At 40.1% G+C, this 24,484-nt stretch overlaps 1 protein-coding gene across 4 annotated transcripts in view; it reads left to right on the top strand.

The window, feature by feature from the left end:
• The window catches only part of FHIP1A (FHF complex subunit HOOK interacting protein 1A), a 420,438-nt gene that overhangs the window by 102,965 nt on the left and 292,989 nt on the right, over positions 1–24,484 (top strand). The gene's annotated exons all lie outside the window — the stretch shown is intronic.

Below are 24,484 nucleotides of genomic sequence, written 5' to 3'. Positions count from 1 at the left end.
AAATCGATTCTCAAGAATTTTCTTAGGTTTAAGGTGCCCAGCTGCATTTATCTGCCCAATAATTGGCCCTAAAAAACTGTAACTCTCTCTCATCTCTAGGCTCAAATACAAAATTCCCAGGCCAGTATTTTAAGCCATTCCATTCTGGATCCTACCTTCCTTTCTAGTTTTATTTCAGAATGGGCAGTCTGGTGCCATGGAAAGAGTGTTGGATCTGGAGTCAGGAGACCGGGTTCAAATTCCAGCTCTGTATTTATCACTATGTGATTTTGGATAAATCACTTACTCACCCTTGGCCTCAGTTCTCTCATCTGTAAAAATGAGGTCAGGCCAAATGCCCTTTAATGCCTATCCATTCCAGCTCTGAAGCTAGAATCTCATTTCATTCCCTTCATTCAGCAATCTTCTAGTTAATCTGTGTCCATTCTCATCACCCATCCTTGATGCCTTTGAACAGATGGCCTTCCATATCTAAAATGGGCTCCCTCCTCACTTCTAAACCTTAGACCCCTTAATAAAAGGATTTGTTCCAGGGCAGCTAGGTGGCGCAGTGGCTAGAGCACCAGCCCTGAAGTCAGGAGGACCTGAGTTCAAATTCGGACTCAGACCAAACACTTGACATTTACTAGCTGTGTGACCCTGGGCAAGTCACTTAATCCCAATTGCCCCCTCCCAAAAAGGATTTGTTCCGTAAAACTGGGACTCAGTCAAAGGGCCATACTTGAGGACCTAAAGGGTCACACTTGAGGACCTGAAGGGCCACATGTGGCCTGGCTGGCCACCCCTGCCTTAAGCCCTCTAGCTCACTTCATAGGATAGTTTAGCTGCTGTTCTTCTATGTAATGCCTTTTTCTGGATTTCATTAGTTTTTAATGCTGTTTTACCTTTGGAAATGATTTAGTACTTTGTGCATCTTGCTGTCAGTCTCTCCCCACCCTCAATAGAACATAAGCTCCTCTCGGGCAGAGGCTGCTTTGTGTGTCTTCATATCTCTAGCACCAAGCACAGATGTAAATTCTGTAAATGTCTGTTTCCCTGAATTGACTTATGGAACACTGGGCACAGACCATTTTAACTATACTGTGTAGAACTTGGCATCAGATAGTCTTCATTTGTCCCATTGGCATTGCGATTCATGACAACGTGCTTTGTAATCCTCAGATGAAAGGTAGTTCATAAGGAGCAGTGGTGTTTGTAGAAGGGAAATGGCTTTCATTAGCTTGAGTATTCCACTCTAGGCTGTTAAAAATTAATTTTAGAGAATATCAGATTCGTATGTATGAGAAATCATTTATTATACACTTTTTATGCCATAAATAAATTATGCTTTTATCCTTAAGGATCTTGGCAGCATGCTACATCATTGCTTGATCAGTACTGAAGGGAAAAATTGCTTTGTATGATATGATGAGTTGTTTAAGTTGTGTGACCCAGTGGATTTAATTCTTAGCTCTATCACTTTCTAGGATGCAAAAATGTTCTCCCTCTTTTTAAAGATTTATTGATGTGCTTTTCATTTTTACATTACTATCACAGTCTACTACCACCACCCTGGGCATGCTTCATCATCAGTCCTCTGAAGTCATGACTACTTATTCAAAATGTTGAAATCGTTAGCTTTGTTTTCCTTTAGATTATTGTGCTCCTTGATTAAATTGTTCTAGTTTTCCTTACTTTATTCTGTATCAGTTCATATAGGTCTTCCTGAGTTTCTCAGAATAGAATAAATAATTTTTTTATATTTGTTATTCCTTTTGGAAGCGTTAGGTGGCACAGTGGACAGAGCACCAGCCTGGAGTCAAGAAGACCTGAGTTCAAATGTGGTCTCAGATAGTTCCTTTTGTTGTGGTTGTTTGTCCTTCATTCTCAAAGAGGACTATGACACCAGGGAAGTGATGCCATGACTTGCAAGTGAATTGGATTTAAGTGAGGGAGGGCAATGCAAAGTCACCAGCCTTACTTTCTCCTCTGGAGCCATCTGGGTCCAGTAGCAAGATATAGATCAGGACAACTGGAGATGACCCCCAGATATTGCCTAGTGATGTGACTTTGGGCAAGTCATGTAACTTCTCTTTCTCTCAGTTTCCTCATCTATAAAATGGTATCATAATAGCATCTACCTCCCAGAATTGTTGTGAGGATGAAAATGAGATGATATTTGTAAAGCCCTTACCGTAATGCCTGGCACATAGTAGGTACGTGTTGTTGTTTAGTCATTTCAGTGGTGTCTGTCTCTTTGGGACCCCATTTGGGGTTTTCTTGACAAAGATAGTGGAGCTGTTGGCCATTTTCTTCTCCAGTTCATTTTACAGATGAGGAAACTGAGGCAAACAGGGTTAAGTGACTTGCCAGGGTTGCACAGCTGGTAAGTATCTGAGGCCAGTTTTGGACTTGGAAAGATAAGTCTTCCTGACTTCAGGCCTGGCACTCTGTCCCCCACTTTACCACCTAGCTGCCCATAATAGGTGCTGTATAAAGGTTAACTTATTAATTATTACTGTTATTATTGTAGCCTATGACATTCACATGCTACAGCTTGTTTAGTCATTCCCTAATAAATGAACACCCACTTTCTTTCTGGTTCTTTGTAATTGCAAAAAGTTCTGCTATAAATATTTGCATGTATGGGACCTTCCCTTCTGCCTTTAATTTCCTTGGAGTCTATAGCTAGTAGTGGTATTCTGAGTCAAAGGAATATGTACAGTTTAGTGACTTAAATCTAATTACAAAAATTTTTTGAGGTTGTTTGGACTAATCACCTCTCTACCTACAGTACATTAATGTGCTTGTCTGCCTACAGCATTCCCCCTCCTCCCCACAAAATCAAACCAAAGTACAACTCCTTTTACTATTTATGTCTTTGGTTATCTTTGCTGTTCTGGATTGGTGTTGAAATCTCACAGTTGTTTTAATTTGCATTTTACTTATTGTCAGTGACTTAAAACATTTAATATAGTCATTGAGAGCTGATACAGTCCCATTCTTCAAAAAATATCCTAGAATCATGGAATATTGGAAATGGAGGGCACCCTAAGGATCATCTAGGCCAGTCCTCTTATACTCCTTTTTTTTTTTCTTGCCCATGGGAAAATTGAGGTCCAGAGAAGTTGTGACTTGCCTGAGGTCAAACAGCAAGTTATTGGCATCACTGGAAGTAGAATCAAGTTTCTTGACTCCTGGTTAATGAACTACACATGGCTTTGAAAAGAGATAGGAAAATAAAAACAGTAAAGAATAATAAGCTATCCATATCCAGAGAAAGAACTATGGAGGCTGAATGCAGATGGAAGCATGCTATTTGCTCTCCTTTTCCTTTGTTGTTTTGTTTTATTGCTACATTCTCGTGGTTCCTCCTATTAGTTCTAATTGTTCTTTATATCATGACTAATGGGAAAATATGCTTAATATGAATGTATAAGTAGAATCTATATCAGATTGCACACCTTGAGGGAGGAGGAGAAAATTTAAAACTCAAAATCATATGGAAGTGAACGTTGAAAACTAAAAATAAATAAATAATTAAAAAAAGAAAAAAATAATAAAAGAGTTTAGGCTATTTAATTATAGCTTATTTTTTTCTGGACTTTGGAATAATGAACATCATGGTACAAGAATTGCATTTAATAGTATTTTGGTTTGGTTTTGCAAATAAAAGAAAGCTCAACCTAGCACTGTCGCTTACTGCTTTTGTGATTTTAGACACATCACTTAACTTTTCTAGACCTCACTTTCCTCATCTGTAAAAGGGGATTGGACTAAATGACCTCTGGGGTGACTTCCAGCTCCAGATCTATGACCCTATGTTTAAAGGTGTGCAAAGGAGAGGGTGAGGTAAGTCCCTTTCTCTTTTCAGTAGGTATGTAGAAAATGAGAGTTATTTCTCATTCCCCTGAACTTTAAGGTAGCACTCATTGTATCTCTTATTTAACTTTCACTTTCTACTTTCTATTACTGTTATTTTTGCATATGTTTTATCTTTAGACTAGACTGGATACTGAATGAGGGCAGCAACCATTCCTCTTTTTAATACTCTCTTCTCCACCAACTGTGCCTAGTGTAATGTCTTCAATTCAATTTAGCAAACTTTTGGTAAGTGCCTACTTGCTATGTGCCAAGTGCTAGGCACACAAAAAGAGGTGAAAAAGAGTTCTTGTCCTCAAGGAGCTTACAATCCAACAGACAACATGCAAACAAATATGTACAAAGCAAACTATCTACAGAATAAATAGGAAATAATTAACAGGGGTAAGCCACGGGAATTAAGAGAGGTTGGGGAAGGCTTCTTGTACAAGGTCTTACCTGTGATAGATGCTTAGTAAATATTTTTTAATTGAATGGTCATAGATTGATCAATTTTTTTTAAGACCTGGAATGGACATCGGTGTCCATTCTGATTGACTTGTCCTAGGGTTCGTTCGTGTTTGTGTGAAAAAAGGGAATGCGATGTCAATATGAGGTAAAATATGAAAATATGTCAAATGAGTGGGAAGCTTGCTACTTTAGGACTGGGGAGGAGAGAAGACATCATTGTAGACTGGGATGGTCCCAGAAAGCTTTCTGGAGAAGGCAAGATTTAAGCCTAGCCTTGAAATGTGGATAGCATTTGTGTTGAAGTTCTTCCCCTGGAATAGTGAATACTGTCCTTGTTGGAACAGAGTATTTATGTTGGCCTCAAGGTGGAGCTAAGATTAGAAAAGCTAGTAGGGGCTAGCTTGGGTCATTTACAATTTCATATACCTTTCTTCTAGATGCAATGGTAAAATTTCATCTACATTTGATACTTACACTCCCTCTTTCTTTCCCACCATCACAATTTTGTTTCCTTTCCCCTTGAAGTAGTCATCTCATGTCATTTTATCCATCAACTCTCATCAAGAATATTTTCAAAATGACAAGGTAGCTAGGGATTCCACAGAGATTGCCATTAAGAACTCTTAACCATACGGGAAAATTAATGGAGTTTATAAAATCATAGATTTAGACCCCAGATCATTCTGGCTCTCATTGATTGGTCAACAGTAGGTCCCAGGCCAAACCCTGCTTGGTCATTGTTGGCTCAGAATGAATGTAAATTGCAGTTCTTTCTGTTTTGGCCAGAAACCCTGAAGGTCTTCCTCTCTCAGATCAATTTTTTTTTTTAGTTAGGTAAAGAGGCCATTCTCTGCCTCATTTCTTATTAAGCATTAATCACCAAATGGGAGTTGTCTCAGTCAAACTGAGACCTGCTGAAGACCTTACCTTGAAAAGGTCAAGGCCCCCACTGCCTCCTAGGCCATCTCCAGTTGTCTTGCCAATGGACCCAGGTGGCTCCAGAGGAGAAAGTGAGGTTGGTGCCTTTGCATAGCCGTCCCTCACTTAAATCCAGTTGACTTGCAAGTAATGGCCTCATCTTTCTGATGTCATGGTCCTCTCTGAGAACAAAGCACAAAAATAACAAATCCAATCACATCTTCCAGTCATGTTAGGAAACTATGAGGCCCAGAGAAATTAGGTGACTTCCCCAAATGTCAGAGAGTCCTTAAGGACCAATTCCTAGTTTTGGACTTAGAGAGCAAGACTATCCCATCCCCAGACTCTTGGCTCATCTCTGGAGGAAGGAAGCTTAAGTCATGCTAATCTTTATTACTATTTCTTTTTCAGATCAAAACCATAAACTTAAGAGCTCATTTTTTAAAAACCTCAACCAGGGACAATGCTGATGTGGATGGATGAGCTCTCCTCATCCCCAAATGTGGGCCATTAATGTCTCCCTCTGCATTAAATGAACAAAAGCATTTTATCTTTGCCTAAAAGTCAGCCGGAGGAAGAAAAATTAAGATATTCATCAAAAACCTTTGAGTTTACTAAGTGAGATTAGTAGTGGAGATTAGATACAGATTAGGGGGTGCAAAGACCTGTCTAGTTTATCTCTGGTAACAACTGTTGAAATCTCATAAAATACTCTTTGTGTTGGCAGCACTATATAATGGCTGATAGCTTTGGGGTGGAAAAGGTATCAAATAAGCTTTTGTTGTACCTCTCCTTTTTTGGGAAGGGTGAATGTAGGTGTGGGCCTTAGAGGGGAAGAATACAAAAGCAAAGCAAGTTATTGATCTGAGGTGGAAGCAGCCACCTAGTCTACCTACTGATATGGGGCTCATAGGAGCTTAGATTTAAAGCAGAAAAGGGATTATAAAAGCCAGTTCTCATTTTAGAGATGGTGGCCCAGAGAGGTTAAAGGACTTGCCCAGAGTCACACATCTATGAAGTGAGAGGCAGGATTTGAATCCAGATCCTCTGACTTCAAGGAATGGTCCTCATACTTCAAGTCCAGCACTCATTCTTCTGTACTACACTGGAGTGGAGCTGGGATGGAAACAGTATAATTTGTTTTTTTGTTTGTTTGTTTGTCTTAGGCAACAGGGTTAAGTGATTTGCCCAGGGTCACACAGCTAGTGAGTGTTATGTGTCTGAGGTCGAATTTGAAATCAAGTCCTCCTAAATCCAGGGCCGGTGCTCTATGTACTGTGCCATCTAGCTGCCCTAACAGTATATAGTTTTTTACAAAATAGGGAAAGAATCAAGTTGTTGGAAGTTCTTGGAGTAAATAATAGCTGATATTTTAGAATTCAACTGGCAGGATTCAAAGTATTAAACCACAGAGCTCAAGGGGTTACAGGCTGTTACGAAAAATGGGAAAATTAGGTGGTTTTTTGAAGCATGCCTCATCCTTCTTTCTGAAGCATAGAATGACGTTGGCCGGTAAAGGAAGACTGAAGAGAATACGAAGGGACTTTATACATGGATACAGCCTAGGATCAAGCCATTCTTAGTTGTTGGTTTTTTTTTTTAATCCCCCCACCAAAGATTGTTAGTTTGGAAGGGTGTCTGCCTGCACCTTTTCTGATGCAGCTTTACCCCACATCAGAGACCTGTTTTGGTTTGTCCTACGAGATTTAATTTCAGAGATACAAGAATACCACCATTACTACCACCATGAGGGTGACCTTTGGAGTCTGCCACCTTTCCTGGGTTTCAGAAAGGGCTTTGTTGACACTTAGGGCTATGGTGGCTATTTACACCCTCCTCTGCCAGCACCTTACTTAAGATTTTAGCCTTTGATGCTGAGCACTCAGTCCTGTTGCTTTGATCAAAGGAGAAGCGTGTCCAGAGCAGCTTCTGATCTCCATATTAGCCTTTTTTTTTGTCCTTGTTGAGAGATGTTTGTCTTTTTATTTCTAATAATTCAGAGCTTACCTTGGAAAAGAGTAAGAAAACAGAAATAAAGGATATCAAATGAGAAAAGATTACAACTGGATTTGATTTGGGGCAGGGGGAGCAGTGAAGGGTGATTTTTATTTTCTTTTTTGATTCAGACCTGGTGGAGGCAGTGTAGGACAGCGGAGAGCATGATGAATTTGGAGTCAGAATACCTGATTTAATTCTAGCTCTCTTCCTTACTGCCTGTATAACAGTGGGCAAATGATCATATGTCCCTGGCCTCAGGCCCATGTTTAAAAAAATAAAGAGGCTCAAACTAGATACCACCAAGGTTCCTACAAGCTCTAAATCTGTGATCTTAGTAGCTGTGATTCAGTAGGTTTGGGGAACTCCCAGTGTGGAAAATTCCTTCCGCTATATAGATTGGTAGCATTTATCTTATATGTATATTGTGTCTAAACTTTTTTTTCATATTGTCTCCCCCATTAGAATGTAAACTCCATGAAGGCAGGGACCCTTTTTGTTTTTCTTCAAGATCAATGCTTAGCACAATGCTTGGCACATAGTAAGCACTTAATAAATTGATTGATTTATCTGTAATTTACAGTCTTAAGAAAGTTGCCTGGATACCAATGCTAGGTCTATATCCCCAAGATTTTTTAAAAAACGAGGGCGAAGGGGAAGAACATATTTATAGCAGATGTTTTTGTAGTGGATAAGAATTGTAAGTTGAAGGGATGCCCATCAGTTGGGAAATGGCTAAACAAGCTGTAGTAAGATTGTGTTGGAATGTTATTATGCTATAAGAAATGACAAGCAGAATGATTTCAGAAAAACCTGGAAAGACTTACATAAACTGATGCAAAGTAAAGTAAATGGAACCAGGAAAATGTTGTAAACAGTAACAGCAATCCTGTAAAATTAACAACTGTCAATAACTTAGCTATTCTCAGAATAAATACAATGATCCAAGACAATCCCAAAGGACTCATGATGGAACCACACTATCTGTCTCCAGAGAAAGAACTGATTTTGAATGAATACACACGGAAGCATGCTGTCTTTCAATTGCTTTCCTTCTTTTTCTTTTATTTGAGTCTTCTTGTACCACATTACTAACGTGGAAATGCTTTCCATGATTGCACGTGTATAATCTTTTATTTGATTGCTTACCCTCTCAGGGAAGTGAGAGGTAAGGGAGAGAGGGATAGAATGTCAAACTCAAAACTTTAAAAAAAGTTAAAAATTGTTTTGATATGTAGTTGGGGAAAAATAAAATATATTAAATTAAAAACAGAGAAAGTTGCCTGCAGCAATGACAAATTAAATGACTTGCCCAGATTTACACCACCTGTAAATTTCAGAGGCAAGAGTTGAGTCTACATCTTGATTCTGAGGCCACCCTTTCTCTATGAACTAATAGATAGAGCTCTGGCCTGGAGTCTGGAAGATCTGCGTTTGAATTTTAACTCAGACACTTATTGGCTGTGTGACCCTGAGCAAGTCACTTAATCTCTGTTTTCCTAAGTTTACTCATCTGTAAAATGGGAATAATAATAATAATAATAATAATAATAATAATAATAATAATAATAATAATAATAACTTCTATCTCCCAGGGATAATGTGAGGATCAAATGAGTTCATATTTCTAAAGCACTTAGCATGGTGCTTGGTACATGGTAAGTACTGTATAAATTGGTGCAGCCCAAGCTAGGGGTTCTAAACGTGAAGTCCATGAATTTGTTTTAAAAAATATTTTGATAACTGGATTTCAGTATAATTGTTTTCCTCTGTAATTCTGTATTATTTTATTTTATCCATTTTAAAGTATCATCCTGAGAAAGGGTCCACAGGCTTTACCAGACTGCTGAAGGGGCCCAGGACATGGAAAAGATTAAGAACCCTGGCTCTGCCAAGCTGACCTGCTTGTTTTTGCTGGTTTTTAATGACCAGACCTGGCATATCATTCCTGTATGAAAGTCGTAAGATTGTAGAAGCTGGAATATAATCCTCATTTTCTTTACAAACTTTATTTTTAACCCATATCTTTCTTTAAATTGGAAAGCATCTTGGTAAAGTTTTATCAAAAATCCAAAAAGAAAATTATGAAACCATTTCATGTGCTTCATTTTTGGCTCTTTTTGTGGTTCTGCTAGCAAAGCTCTTTCCTTCAGAAGTCAGGAAGCCTATCAGTGTGAAAACAACTCACCTCCTTGATGTGTTCATAAAAACATGTATTAGAAACGTGGCTTGGAGGGGGGCAGCTACATGGAGCACCAGCCCTGGAATCAGGAGGACCTGAGTTCAAATTGACACTAGCTGTGTGAACCTGGGCAAGTCATTTAACCCCAGTTGCCTCCAAAAAAGGAAGGAAGGAAGGAAGGAAGGAAGGAAGGAAGGAAAAAGAGACAGAGAGACAGAGTGTACTGTGAACTCCCTGCCCCCAGGCACACCTTCAGCTGTTTACACCTAGCCAACTATTAAAACTCCTTCATAATTTGACTTTTCATAAATATGGAATTAGTTAAGAGATCTAAATGCATCACATGAAAGGTTCAACAGTTTAGCCTTTCTCAGCCTGCCCTTCCTATACCCTTGCAAGGTGGCTGGTGATAGTGAGACTGGACTAGGCAGAGCAAATGATAATTATTCAAGGGATAGAGTTTCACCAGCAATAAGTGCCCATGTGCTCAGGCAAGAGACAAGCCAACCACTCCCTAGTCCTGCTCTGGCCACCTTCATTCCTTTGCCTTGGATTCCTAACACAAGTCTGTGGTCCCTGGAGACCTTGCATTGCAGTGACTCTGTTTTATAGTTGGGGAACTGAGTCGATGAGAACCTAAGTGGCTTGCCCAGGGTCACACAGTTAGTAAATGTCTGTGGTAACATTCGATTTTAGGTCTTCCTAACTTAAAGTTCAGTACTTTATCCACTATGCTAAACTGCTTCTCAGCTCCCATGGAGGTGCCTTCCTTTACTGGTGCAGATTAGTACCTGCTCTGCAACTTATAGTCTGGAAAACAAGAGTGTTTAAATGATTTACCTAAAATCACATACCAGTGTGTGTCCTGGGCAGACCTAGAACCCAGGCTCTCTCTAAAGGAGGCTTTCTAATTCAGCACATTACTCTCTGAATGATCAATATTAAAAACAAAAGCACAGAAAAGATTAAACACATTTATTGTTGGGTACTCAGTTGCAAGATGGAGGAATAACTCCTTCATTGTCTCATCATCCTTCTGGTTTTCTCCAGAGGGTTGGCATTCTATGAGAGGTGTTGAGAATGGTCTCTAAGGTGTTTCTTTATCTATCAGATAGTCAGCAGCACAGCTGTCTGTGATGGGTGGGAAGAAGAGACTTTGTTTCAGTGCCTTGTCAAAAACTTCACGATCAGAGGCAGAAATAATATTAGTTTCAGGAAAACCAGCAATCTATTCTAATTCTGCAGGGTTTATTAAGAGCTCTGATATATGCAAGGATCTAGCAGGTGCCAGTTTTACAAAGGCAAAAAGAAAAAGAAATCCCCTTCCCGGGGAGTTCACAACTGAGGGATCAGGAAAGGCATTGGGCTGAGAGGGTGCTTTGACCTGAGCTCTGGAAGGAACCAGAGATCATAACAGGTAGAGGTGAGGAGGGGCTGGAATCCAGGGAAGGAGGAGATCCTAGGAAGAGGCATGGAGCCCTCTTAGGGGAAGAGGAGAAGGGAGTTTGTTTGAAACATGGAGTACATGAGGGGGAATTATTTGGGATAAGTCTGCAGAAGTAGGTTGACAAGCCAGATTGTGAAGGGCTTTAAATACTAAGCTGAGGAGGCGAAAGAGGTTCTGAAATGAAAAATAATTAATTACAAACTGAAACAAGGTTAGGTGTGCCAGAAGGCATGAAGGATGTAGTTAATCCTTCTTAGAATAGTAATAGGGAGAGGGAGAGGGAAAGCTAGTTGGTGGAGTGGATGGCATGCTGGATTTGAAATCAGTTAGACCTGAGTTCAGATTATGCCTTGGGCACTTACTGGGTGACTCTGGGCAAATCACTTAACCTTTCTCATCCTTAGTTTCATCATCTATAAAATTGGAATAATAATAACACTTCCCTCACTGGGTTATTGTAAAGCTCAAATGAGATAATATATGTGAAATGCTTTGCAAACCTTGAAACACTATCAAAATGCTGGCTGTCAGCATCATTGTCATCCTTATGATAAGGTTAAAGTTAGAGACTGTTTGGGCATAGTGGGTAGAATGCTGGGTCTGGAGTCAGGAAGAGCCACCTTCCTGAGTTCAAATCTGGCTTCAGACACTTGCTAGCTGTGTGGCCCTAGAGCAAGTCACTTAACCTCATTTGCCTCAGTTTCCTCATTTGTAAGATGAGCTAGAGAAGGAAATGGCAAACTACTCTAGTATCTCTGACAAGACAATCCCAGATGGGGTCATGAAGAGTCAGACATGATTGAAATGACTGAACAACAAAAGAAACTGTTCGAGATATGGGAAGGGCTTGAATAATGATGATGATGATGATGATGATGATGTTGGTGATAAATAATGAGTCATTCAGGAGCGTCTATTGAAATGAAGGAGGTTGTAAGGGCAATCCAGGAAATTATTCTTAAGGAGCCTGGACTTTCTGATCAGTGCAAATTGTGAAAGGTAGAAACTGTTCAGCTCTTAACAGTTTAGCACAGAGCATGTCATGACCAGGTAGTTGGAATTTTTTGTCAAGTATTAGCCTTTATAAACTAACAATTGACAAATCCCCTACTACAAATATAGACCTCAAAAATACGCTTGGAAATTCATGAAGCAATATGCACTGGAACTGAATTATTATCATAGATAGAACTGCTGTCCACTATTACCTGGATGTAACACTGATGCAGAAAACTTTAAGAACAACATTGGTATTTTAATATCACCTTCAATTCCAAAGCTACTTCTCCAGTTCCTACCTAGAGAATCATCCCTTGTCACTGGGCAGGAGGAAGGGAGGAAGAACAGTAGAAAGAAAAAAGAGAGAAAAAAAGAGAGAGGAGAGAGGAAAGTGCAGGAAGAGACAGAAGAAAAGAAAGGAGAGAAGAGAGAGGAAAGATTGAAAAAGTAGAGAAGAGAGGAGAGGAGCCAATCTGAGAATACCATGGCCTCAGAAAATGAATTATGTTGGAGGAGAAAAAATTGGGTAGGTGGTACAGTGAATAGAGTGCTGGGTCTGGTGTCAGGAAGACCTGAGTTCAAATTTAGCCTCAGGTACTCACTAGCTGTGTGACTGGAGAAAATAATAGCACCTACCTCAGGATTGTTGTGAAGATCAAATAAGATAATATTTGTAAAGCACTTTGCACAGTGCCAGGCACATAGTAGGTGCTTAACAAATGCTTGTTTTCTTCCTCTTTCCCTATATGGACAGGCTGTCCTCCATAACTGGAATCTTTAGGAGCATGGAATCCTAAATTGAGAGCTGATAGAACTCTCCTTTATCTTTTGGGATCCTTTGGTCTCTTTAAAATTAATCTCAAAGGCCACTTCTTTCAAGAAGACTGTCCTGGTTCTCCCAATGATTAGCGTTCTTCATGTTCCCCTCTGGTCAATTACCTTAATATTTATTTTGTGTGTATTTGGTATTTATCTTCCTATTCACCTAGTAGAATATTAGCTCTTTGAGAGTGGGGGCTACTTTGTTTTTGTCTTTGTATCTCAGTTACCTAACATAGTGCCTGGCATATGGTAGGAGCTTATTGGCTTGTAATGAATCCTGTACTGTGCAGAGTACATATGCTTCTGGATTCATGGCCCTATTCTAAACAAAAATATTTTGTTTTCATCTTCAAAGATACCAGTAGAGTGTCCATTAAGAAAAGGAAATCCTGAGCAGATTTCTTCTGCCATTCATGTCATGGTAAGAAAACCAGAAAGGCAATGTTAAATTGGTGAGATGATGATTAAACTAGAAAGTCAACGAATTTACAGTCAGTGCAAGAAGGTGTGTGTAACTGGCAAAGGGTGATGAGGATAATGACACTCCTCCTGCTGCCTCGTGTTTAGCACAACTATTAAATCAATAGCTTGTTAAAAATGGGATTTTGCTGTACAAAGATTGATTTGCTAAGGACCATAGCTCCCCATAGTATGGTCATATGTTAGTTGTTCCTAGGAGCGGTTGTGAGAGAAATAAAAAACCCTGAACTCAGGCTGTTTTCTTTGGAAAACAAAAATTGACTCTTTGTGTCAGCAATTTTTATTCATTTCTGCTCATTAGGAATTCCATGTGTGCATTGTTAAATTCACTCATTCACTTGTCAAGTGTAATAGTAGAGGGGTATGACGTTTGGCATTTGGAACTGTGTTTGAATCCTAGCTCACCTTTTTACTGTTTTTGGAACTTGGATGCTAAGCCACTTCTGCTCTCTGAGCCTCACTTCTCTTACTTTGAAAGAGTGGGCTGGATAAGATGATTCCCAGTCTCTTCTAGATCTAGGTCTTGTTAAATATTTGTTGAGCACCTCTTATATGAAAGAAACCATTTTGGCTGTTGTGGATGTGAACAATTTTTAAAGAAATGTTCTTTGCTCTGTATAGAGCAAAGGTAAAAACATGTCTCCCAAATAATGAACGTTTGCCTTTCTCAAAAATTAAGTGAACTCTCAGGAGTTTTATCTTTACCAGCTTGAATTTTTATGATATTGTTATGTGTTTTTTATGTGTGTGTTTATACTCCTGTGCACCTGTGTCAGTATGTGTTCATGTATATATAAAAGTATATAATTACTGTAGAAAACCGATCGAGGGAAGAGATTATGGCTGCATTCTGTTTGTTAATAGAAAGCTGTAGCTTTTTCCTGAAAATGGCTTTAGTTTCAGGTGTGCCAGAAACATCTGAGAGCTGCCTTGCCAGATGAGTTTTTTTTTAAGATAAAACAGATGCTCCATTGATCTTCTTGATATGGTTATTTATGTGGCTGGTTTTCTGCAGGAGGGGAAAAAAGTTTGATTAATTACCATTAAGTATAGTGCCTCCTCTGGGTAATGAATTCGGTGTGTTTGTTTTCTTCTTTCTTTTAAATAAATTAGTGGCTGGTTTAAATAGATATGGATGAAAGAGGCTACAAGAACATTCAGCTGTTTACAAACATGTGGGATGGGAATGCTGTTAAGGGTGGAGTCTGTACTGGGAGAAAGATGACACTGATGTGGTTCTAGCATCTTTAGAATACGTACCTTTCAAGAGTTTTTCTAGGAATTTGTGTTAAGCCAACTGCATTTCTCTTGCTAGATGCTCTTGATATCTCATGGCATTCAAATATGTGCAAAGTGGTTGTTTGAGATCAGGGGCTTTTTAGTCTTTGGTCATCTGGTGAAATTTGGTCATACTGTGGGACCCTTTTAGGAATGAGACTGGGGTCCATGGTCTCATCATCTTCACATTCAGGCTAGAGAACCTGTTAATGTTTTAGTCAGGATTCCACAAAGGAGTATGTTCTGGCCTCTTATATTCCTTGGCATGGCATACACCAAATCACGGAATCTCAGGCAAAAGGGACCTAAGAGGCCATCTAATACGCCTCATAAATGACCAATTATCCTTTCTACAACTTACTCAAAAAGTAATTTTCCAACACCCCCCCCCCCCACTGAAAGGTGGTGCTTACTGCCTAAACTTGTTAATTTCCAAGACATGTTTGGAAGAGGTCCCCAGGACCAATGATGTAAATCGATATCATGTTGAGAATGGACAGAGCATTGGACTTCTAGTACTTATCTTAAAGAATGTAAAGGTTGTGGGTTTCAGTCCCATTCATGTTGATGATACTTTAAGAGAGTGTGGTGTAGTGGAAAGAACACTGTGTTTGATGTTAAAGGCCTTATTTGGAATCCTGCCTCTGTAACTGCCTTTGTTGTCTTAGGTAAGTCACATCATCTCTCTTTAGCTATAAAATCAAGGGATTTGAGCTAGATGATCTTTCATGGCCCTTCTAGTTATGAATCTATGTGCCTATGACCTGAGTCTAGGGATGGAAGGAGAAAGAAAAGAGATATTGACTGGTCACTTGCTGGCCACTTGCTTCCTAATAAATTGTTTAAACTCCCTTGTGGGTTTTTTTTTTGTGGGAGGATATGGATGAAAGAGAGAGAATGGGCAGTTGTAGATAGGTTTCAATCTTCATTTTTGGCAGGAATACTCGCATTAATAAGATCGTGGATTCCATGGGGCATCATTTAGGAAGTTCAGTAATCAGGCACAGAAATTCTGTAACTCTAATAGAAGGAAGAGTGGATCTATACCCTTGTTGCATTGAGAATAGAAAATTACATAATTCCAACCAGCCTCAGTGTGCCCTAAAGACAAGTCCTACCCTCAGTTGTCTTGACATGCCCTCTGTAAAATGACATCAAAATCATTTGTTGTTTGAGTTGGGGTGACCAGGAAGAGTAATTTCTTTTTCATGTTACATTACTGACACAGAAAAATTTGTGGTATCTGAGAATATGAAACAGTTTTCTGAACATGTGAGTTTTTGGTCAAACCAATTCAATTTGTCTGGGGCTGTGTATTGAAAGTATTTGCAGTCAGTCTTGAAAAGGCTTTCCTGATAAAGTAGGGCAGATTATGCCATACATGGGGAATTGAAAATCTGCCAGCTTTTGGTCAGCTCCTGTTGTTGGAATGCATTTCTTAAAATTTGCCGTATGATTTTCTTATGAGGCTGGAGACTAGACCTTGAATTCTGTCATACTCATCCATTAATGTTATATTTTTGAACTAAGGCAAATGGTGTCTATCTGTAGAGGTGGGAGGAGTGGGGAAGGGTTGGATAGGTTGGGGAAAGGAATTTAATCAGCTGGTGTATACTGAGCTATGGGGTTTTTTTGGAGGAGGAAGGGATGACAATAGTGATAGCTACATTTTGTCTTTGGCTATAAATCTCTAAGCCCATCCTCTTTCTTCTGACCTCTGCCATATGTGTCAGGCAGTTCAAAAAAGCATAACATCAGTTTAAAAATATTATTACATTTTCCATGGTAGCAGAGGTAAAAGGGTTATAATTATTTTTTCAGATTTATTCAAATGGATGGATTTTCATGTTTGCTGGAAAGATGACAATCCCCTCCCTACAAAATAGAAATCTAGTCAAATTTTCCATTAGGGTTGAGTTAGCATGAGACTTATGTGGTCACTTGAAGGGAAATGCTTGGTTTAATCGTGACTAGCTGGGACAGCACTTCTGGAATTGGATGTCTTGATTCACTGTTATCTTATTGTGATCTTTTCTTTTTTATTGGGAGGGGGCGCTTGATGGAGAGGGAGAGGAAAAGAGTCTGCAGGGGAGCCTAGTGAAGTTCAAAATCTGTTGTGTGTGTGTGTGTGTGTGTGTGTGTGTGTGTGTGTGTGTACACACACACACACATACACGCACATATATCTTTTCTGCAACTCAGGTGCAATTAAATGGCCTTGTAAGCCTCCATCCTTTTAGTTGCCTGGTGTCTCATCAGTAAATATTGCTCTACTTTCTGGCAGAGATAAAGATCCATTGACTTATCTATATTTTTCTATGATTGTCCATTTAATCAAGTGGGGTTGCAAATAGTCATAAGTCTGCTACATATTTGTCCAGAAAAATAAGATAAGGATATAGCTGACAAGAGGATGAGTAGGGAACCTAGGTCCTTAAAAACCTTTCACAGAAACTCTTTCCTTTACCCCAGGGAAGATTCTAAACTTTCTCTGCCCTTTTGAGAACCATAGTTTTTCCTCTGGGAGAAAGAGACAATTAGAGGAGGGGGAGGTATCTCAGGTCCCAAGAAGGGGAGTAGTAGCTGGTTCTTTCCTTACTGTAAGAATCCTGTTATATATTATTTAAGGTGTACAACCAATGTTGCTGCATGCTAGAGGAAAGGTTATTCCTAGCATAAAGGCTTTATCTTGAGGCACTTTTCCTTGCTCAAGAAGACAGAGAATATAGGATGAATAAGAACCTAGAGGGCGCATTTCTAGGTAAATATCTGTAGTTCAGTCATTTTTCAGTCATGTTTGATTCTTCATGACCTCATTTGGGGTTTTCTTGCCAAAGACACTGCCATTTCCTTCTCTAGCTCATTATATAGATGAAGAAACTGAGACAAACACAGTTAAGAACCACACAGCTAGTAAGCATCTGAGGCCGGATTTGAACTCAGGAGGATGAATCTTCCACACTCCAGGCCCAACACTCTATCCACTGCACCATCTAGCTGCCCGATATGTATGGATATGTGTAGAAGCAGTCCCAATGGGATTAGCCAGCAGGTTGTTTCAAACCTTTGAAAAAGCCTGGAAAAGGTGGGAGTAGGCACAAGCATGTCACATTAGGAGCTGGGATTGCGTCGAGGAGAAGGTTGTGGTAGGATTATTTTTGGGGTGTGAGGCTGGACCTGTGGTTTCATCATGGTATGTGGCACTCCCAGTGTGTGAAAACTCTCTCCTCTGATACAAATTACTAACCTGTTTGTAACTTACACTCTTGGAGAGTTGTCTGGCAGTGGTGAGAGTTTAAAGTACTCTGCAAACCTGTGAGTTCCTTAGGTTCTTTGGGTACAGCTTATATGGTCTTAGAGAATTGTCTGAGGCTCAGAGCTTTAAAGTGACAGGGTTGTGATAGCTACTGTATATCAAAGGTAGGACTTGAGCCTAGGCCTTCCTGATTCCCAAACTGGGATTGCAACCCACAGTTTAAGAAACGCTGAAGGGGTCGAGAGTGGAAAAAGTTTAAGAAGCTGGGCTAAGCCACACTGCCTCTCTGACTTGGATTAAGGATATTAGGTAATAAGATTGTATCGTTTAGTTTCTTTGTAGCTGTAAGAATTGAATATATTTCATTAATCTTCACTGGAGACTGCATAGCATAGTGGGTAAGAGAGCTAGTTTTGGAAAGCTATAAGTCTACACTGGTAAAGGAAGTTCCTTATGGAGAGATCACAGGTGCAGCCCATGCCTTTATTAATCTTCCCAACATTTCAGTGAGATACAGAGTTTGCGTGAGAGGCCAGGTAGTGGGTAGTCAGTATTGCTTCCCTCTAGGGTAGAGCCCAGGATCACAGCAGTGGGTGAAGGGGAGATAAAGATCCGAGTAGTGGAGGGCTTGCAATAACCCATCTGTGCCCTTCCCTGGCACTTCTGGACAAGCTGGAGGTTGTGTTGTTGCTGACACAGGAAGGTTATTGAGGCTTAGGGTTTGACCTTGACCAACCCTTATGTTTCTGGTCTGACCAGAAGTCTCAGAGGGACAATGACTGAATCCTCAAGTCAGGAAGGGTTGGTTTTCTCTTAGTTATTGGCTGAGGTCAAGCCCTGAGACAGAGACAGAGGAGAGGAGCCCACTGTCATTCAAAGGTGCCAGTTGAAAAGTATCTGTTGTGTGTAGTTCATTGTGCAGGGTCCAACCTGTCTCTGGCTTCCTTAACCTTCCTAATCAGCTTTGCTTTTACTGCTGCCTTCGACTGCCTTTCTTCTGCTAGTTCTGTATTTCTTGGCTTTTCACTCACAAGACTTCAGATTATATGAAATTAAACAAATGGCAAATAAAATAAAATTGCTGAAAAGCCTTGATCCAAAATTGTCAACTGAGCTTCAAGCTACCTCTCACATTTCCTCTTCTGTCCTTCCTTCTCCTTCTTTCATCCTTCTCTCCCTCTCTCCTTCCTTCTCTCTCCTTCCTGCCTTCCTTCTCTTTTCTTCCCCTCTTTCTCCTCTCTCATTCCTTCTTTTTCTCCTCTCCTTCTCTCTTTACTTCTTTTTCCCTTTCTTTCTTTCTCTCTCCTCCTCTTCCTTCTCTCTGTCATTCCTTCTCTTTCTCCTTCTCTTCCTGTCTCTTCTCTCCTTCCCCTTTCCTTCTCTCTTTCATTTTTTCTCCCCCTCTCTCCTTCCCCCCTTATCTCTTTCCCTTCTCTCTTTTCTTTCCTTCTCTCTATCCCTTTTTCCTTCATGTCTCTAGCCTTCCTTTCTTCTTCCCCCCCTCTCTTCTTCCCTTTCTTTCTCTTTCCCTCCTCCCCACTTTTATTTTCCTCTATCCTTCTTCCTCTTCCTTTCTTCCTTCTCTCCCTCTTTTACTTACTGCTTCCCTACCTTATTTCCTTCTCTCTCCCCAGGATGCGTCAGTAAAATTCCTCCCTGTGAACAAGGAGAGCATATTCTTTTGGAATTATACTTGCCCTTAGCATAGTGCTACTCATGAAGGGGCAGGTAATCATCATTATGTGATGATAACAGATTAGGCTCCTAGGGAGGGGGACTGAGTCTTTCTTGAACAGCATCATCTTGTTAGATGATTGGCTCCCTGGGGCGCCATGCCAGCTAAATGAACAGATGTGACCTGTGCCCTCTCAGAATGTATACTCTGTCACAAAAAAGGTGCCACTTAGGAGGTTGTTCCTGTGCAAGCTTGACCTCCAGAGTCATTTTGAACATGCAGATGAGTCAACATCTGTATGAGAAGGGTAAACAGCAAGGCAGCTCTCAGATGAAGTGAATTGCAAATTCCTTGCTTCTTGTTTCACTCATGAACTTCCAGAACCGCTTTTAAAATAGATAGTTCACATTATTTTTCTCCTTAGTTTTTCATTGGTACAAATACATCCAAGGAAGTATTTGTTTTTTATTTTAAAATAATCTCTCCCTTGGCCATATTTGTAATGCCCAGTGGGATAAAGAGGATGAATGTAATTTGCCTTTGTTCTCTTGGACAGAAAGCTTTTTGATTACAGGGTAGACGGCTCCTATCTTTTCATTCACCTAAAAAGTATCTAGAAAAACAGGGTTTATCCTAGATAAAATGGGCCAGTAGTTTTTCCTTAGTGTCTCCCTCCTTTTTTGGACACTCTTCTCTGATCTTTTCAGTGCTCCTTTCCTTACCGGATAGCCAGTGCTTCCATGCTGTTCAGCGTCCTACCTATCATGAAGAAACCCAAAGGAATTAGATAAACTCAAGGAAGCTACAGCATTGGTGACGTGATGGTGTCACAGAAAGAGCATAGGTTTTAGGTTCAAATCTTGGTTCTGTTACTTTCTTGTTCTTTTCTTTTGGGCAAACATGGTTAAGTGACTCACCCAGGGTCACACAGCTAAGTAAATGTTTGAGGCTAGATTTGAACTCAGGTCCTCATGACTAGTAGGTTCTCCACCAGGATTGGTGCTCTATCCACAGTGCCACCTAACTACCTCAGTTCTGCTACTTTCTGTACATACCTGTGTGACTTTGAGTGATCTTAACCTCTCTGGGCCTTAGTTTCCTTATCTCTAAGTGAGGAGGTTAGCAATATACATTGTTCAACAGAGTCTCATCTTACAAAGGATACAGAAATGCCTCCTAGTATTCAGGTAGATGATTGACTGGCAGGGGTTCAGACATGAGTAGAGGACTTGGGAACTAGCATACAAAATGGATATCCCATTATTGGTAAAGGCTTTCCATCAGTGTCACCTAACTAAGCCATGGCTGTGTAGGTTGGTAAGGTTTTCTCAGGGGAGCATCTAGCCTTACTAGTAGAATTAAATCAAGAAGGTGGATAGACTTGGATATTGGGACTATAGAGAAAACTAGGTTTCTTCCCTGGCCTATCTTGGCTTTCAGTTTATACTAGCTTGGTTCCTGACTAAGACCCCCTTTTACTTTTTTTCCATTAGATTAGATTGGCCTTTCCTATAACCTCAGTGATTTTACTTATCACCAGCAGTAATTAGCCTTCTTTAGTGATAGAATGATGGTAAAAATGATCTGTGTAGATTACTTATAACAAAAAACAAGCTTTGTTTTTGTTTTTTGTTTTTTGGTTTTTTTGGTATTACACAATACTAACTGCCTATACTACTCATTCATTAATTTATGGTATAGTAGAAAGCATGCTTGTTTTGGAGTCAGAGGAAATGAGTTCAAATTATGGCTTCTGCCTTGTTGAGTGACCTTCCTTCCTGGGTTTCAGTTTACTCATCTGTGAAATGAAAGGGTTGAATGAGATAACCTCTAATGTCTCTTCTAGTTTTAAATCTATGTTCTGCGATACTATGGACTAGAATTCCTCTGAATACTCTTTCAGCCCTAAAGCTATGAACTTATGATCTTAAGTCTGTGAACCTATGAACTACTCTACATCTCATTTGCGTTGACTGGCACATAGTAGGCACTTAATAAGTGCTTGTCACATTGAAGTTTAGGATCTCTATCCTACATAATTAAACTTGACTGAGTGTATTTTAATTTCTTAGCAAAATGAAAACTGGTGACTGTAAATGAAAAAAAAACTGCCTTGTGGCTAGTAGAATGAGTCTGTTTCATCTGAGAGAAGAAAATTTAGTTTGCTTCTAAATAAGCTTTCCAGATTGGTTCCATCACCCATGTAACTTAATTTCATAATGGTTAAGGATTTAAAAACTTCCTAAAGACCTTAAAACAACCCATGTATCTTATCCACTTGGGGTAGGGGCAGGGTCCTTTTCATGCATGAAATGTATCTGTACACCCATATTAAGTGACTGAAAATGAGATTCAGCATTTGATCAAGCATCTAAAGGCATTCATTCAATTAGAGCCCCAGAATAATTACAAGTCATTCCTTTGTTATGTTGTCAGACATGAGAGGGGTTTGGTCTTAAGCAATTTTATATGGTAATCCGTAAGACATTTTAATTGTGTAAATGATCCCCAAGGCTCAGGTTTGTGTTTTGGGTTGGTGTATGAATAAAATTATACCTTTGTGAAGGTTTGTAAGGGCCAAGCAGCTTTACTGGATGATTTATACATTTACAGGTGTGATATCCATCTTCTTGGCTATAAGTTGCTATCCACTCCTTCCATAGGTGTTTGGACTGGTTTTTGTTTTTGCTTTTAGTATAGGAATTATAAAAAATTTTATTTCTAGGAAGTCTTAAGCAAGGTGAAATTTACCAAATACACAGAATCGTTTCTTGCGTTATCATCACATCCTCAGAACTTTGCTTTTCCCATGCTTTTCCATCAGTTTTAATTCTTCAGAGACATGTGGTGATATGAACAGGCTGTAGCATAAAGCCAATGAGAGGCTCCAAGGAGGAGGAAAAAAAACATTATGGAGGGATGCTATGAGAAGAAAAGAAGATGGGTTAGTTATATGGTGTGGACAAGATGGACAGGCTGTGTGCTGCCTGGGGACCCTCAGGTTCTCAAAAAAAAAAAGCAGCAAGGAAGGCCTTCAGAACATTGGGTAGATCCCAAGTAGTGAGCTTACAGGAAGACCTAAAGAGAAATCACCCAGAATGGGCAGGCAAGGATGAATTGTGAACTCGGTCTGAACTTTGGAAGGAAATTCTGACTGAAGAGATCACAGATCCAGCTGAACATCCTTCACTTATGTCAAAGATCTGATTCTATGGGGGTTCATCCCCTGCTGAGGTATACAGATCACAGTACTTTCATATCTTAGTACAGCTGGTTTCAAGAGTTACTAGTTAATAATCAGCTGGCATTTTTATAGCATTTTAAGGTTCGCAAACTATATTATCTCATTTGATCCTCCCATAACCCTGTGAGAGGTAGGTGTTATTGTTATCCACATTTTACAGATGAGGAAACTGAAGCTGAGACTTATCTAGGGTCACACGGGATTTGAACTCAGCTCTCACTGACTCCGAATCTAGCACACTAACTAGCTGTTGTTGTGCCCCCTTCCCCCCCAAAAAGCTTATCACCTGTTGTTTACACTTCTATGATGTGTTTCCCCACTTTTTTAGGCTGGTCTGGCTAAGACAACAGACACTTAGCAGTGGGCATGTTTTTAAAGCCTTTCCTACTCTGTAAGACTAGCCAGACTCTGTGCTTAGGTGGTAAATGATAGAAACATGAGCCACACAGGCCAGCCCTTCCATACGTGAAAGGAATCCTGCTGCGACATATTTGATGTAGACATCGGGTGGGGGGGGGCGTGAATCAGTCATCTCTCCAGGCAGCCCATTCCGCTTTTAGACAGATCTAATTGTTAGAAAGTTTTTCCTGACATCCAATCTAAATTTGTTTCTTTGCCACATTCACTTGTCGCTCCTGGTTCTGCTCTCTGGGGCCAAAGAGAGTAAGTCTAATCCCTCTTTCCTATGAAAGCCCTTAATATTTCAAGAAAGCTATTAAATACACCCCACCCCTACCGAGTCTTCACCAGAATAACTATCCCCAGTTCTTTCAACCAGTCCTCAGACGGCACTGACTCAGGGACTTTCACCATTCTTGTTGCCCTCATCTGGATACTCTCCAGTTTATCAGTGTCCTCAAACCATAGTGCCTAGAACTGATCACAGTATTTCAGGTGAGTTCTGACTAGGGCAGAGGACAGTAGGGCTATAGGACTCTTGGGTGGCCAGAGTCTCCTCCATGCCAGGATGATGAATTACAGTATAATTCATAGAATAAACTCTACTGCAGAGAGCACAAGTCCCATGGGTGGGTCATGTTCACATACCAAACATGCATTTGCTTAAAAGACTATTTTATGGAGAACTCACACAAGGCAGGTACTCACACAGAGGTCAGAAGAAGCCATACAAGGACACTCTCAAGGTGTCTCTGAAGAACTTTGGCATTGTTGTGAGACATGGGAGATGCTGGCACAGGACCATGCAGCATGGCGTGCCCATATCAAAGAAGGTGCTGTTGTCTATGAGCAAAGCAGAATTGCAGTAGTTCAAAAGAAATGTGAAATGTGCAAATATGGAGACAACTGTACTCCAGATGTTCATATGGCTGATTTGTGCCTGACCTGTGTGTGGTAAAGCCTTCCGAGTTCGTATTGATCTGATCAGCCACAGTCCGATTGTACCGTTCTATACTGTCACCCATCATAGTGATGTCATTTTGATCCTCTTAGAACATGAAGAATGACAACCTAGATGGGCAGCTAGATGGTGCAGTGGATGGAGCCCTGGCTCTGAAGTCAGGAAGACCTGAGTTCAAATGCGGCCTCTGACCAAACGTTTGATACTTACTAGCCATGTGACCCTGGGCAAGTCACTTAACCCCAATTGCCTAACCCCCCCCCACAAAATAAACCAAAAAAAAAAAAGAATGACAACCTAGAGCATTGTAAATGCTTACTATGCTACTGTCTGCTGAGTTGGAGATGCAAATACAAGCAAATAAAATAATCTCTGTCTTTAGGAGCTTATATTCTAATGGGGGAACACAACAGGTAAAGGGAAGCTGGAATCAGAGATAATAGATTTAGAGCTGAAAAGGACCTTAGTGGTCATTTGGTCCTAATCCCCTTGTTTTTAAGATCAGGAAAATGATGCT

The sequence above is a fragment of the Phascolarctos cinereus genome, unplaced genomic scaffold, assembly GCF_003287225.1.
Source record: "Phascolarctos cinereus isolate Bilbo 61053 unplaced genomic scaffold, phaCin_HiC Scaffold_9;HRSCAF=440, whole genome shotgun sequence".
In the NCBI taxonomy this organism is placed as follows: domain Eukaryota; kingdom Metazoa; phylum Chordata; class Mammalia; order Diprotodontia; family Phascolarctidae; genus Phascolarctos; species Phascolarctos cinereus.
This window is presented reverse-complemented; position numbering and strand designations above follow the sequence as displayed.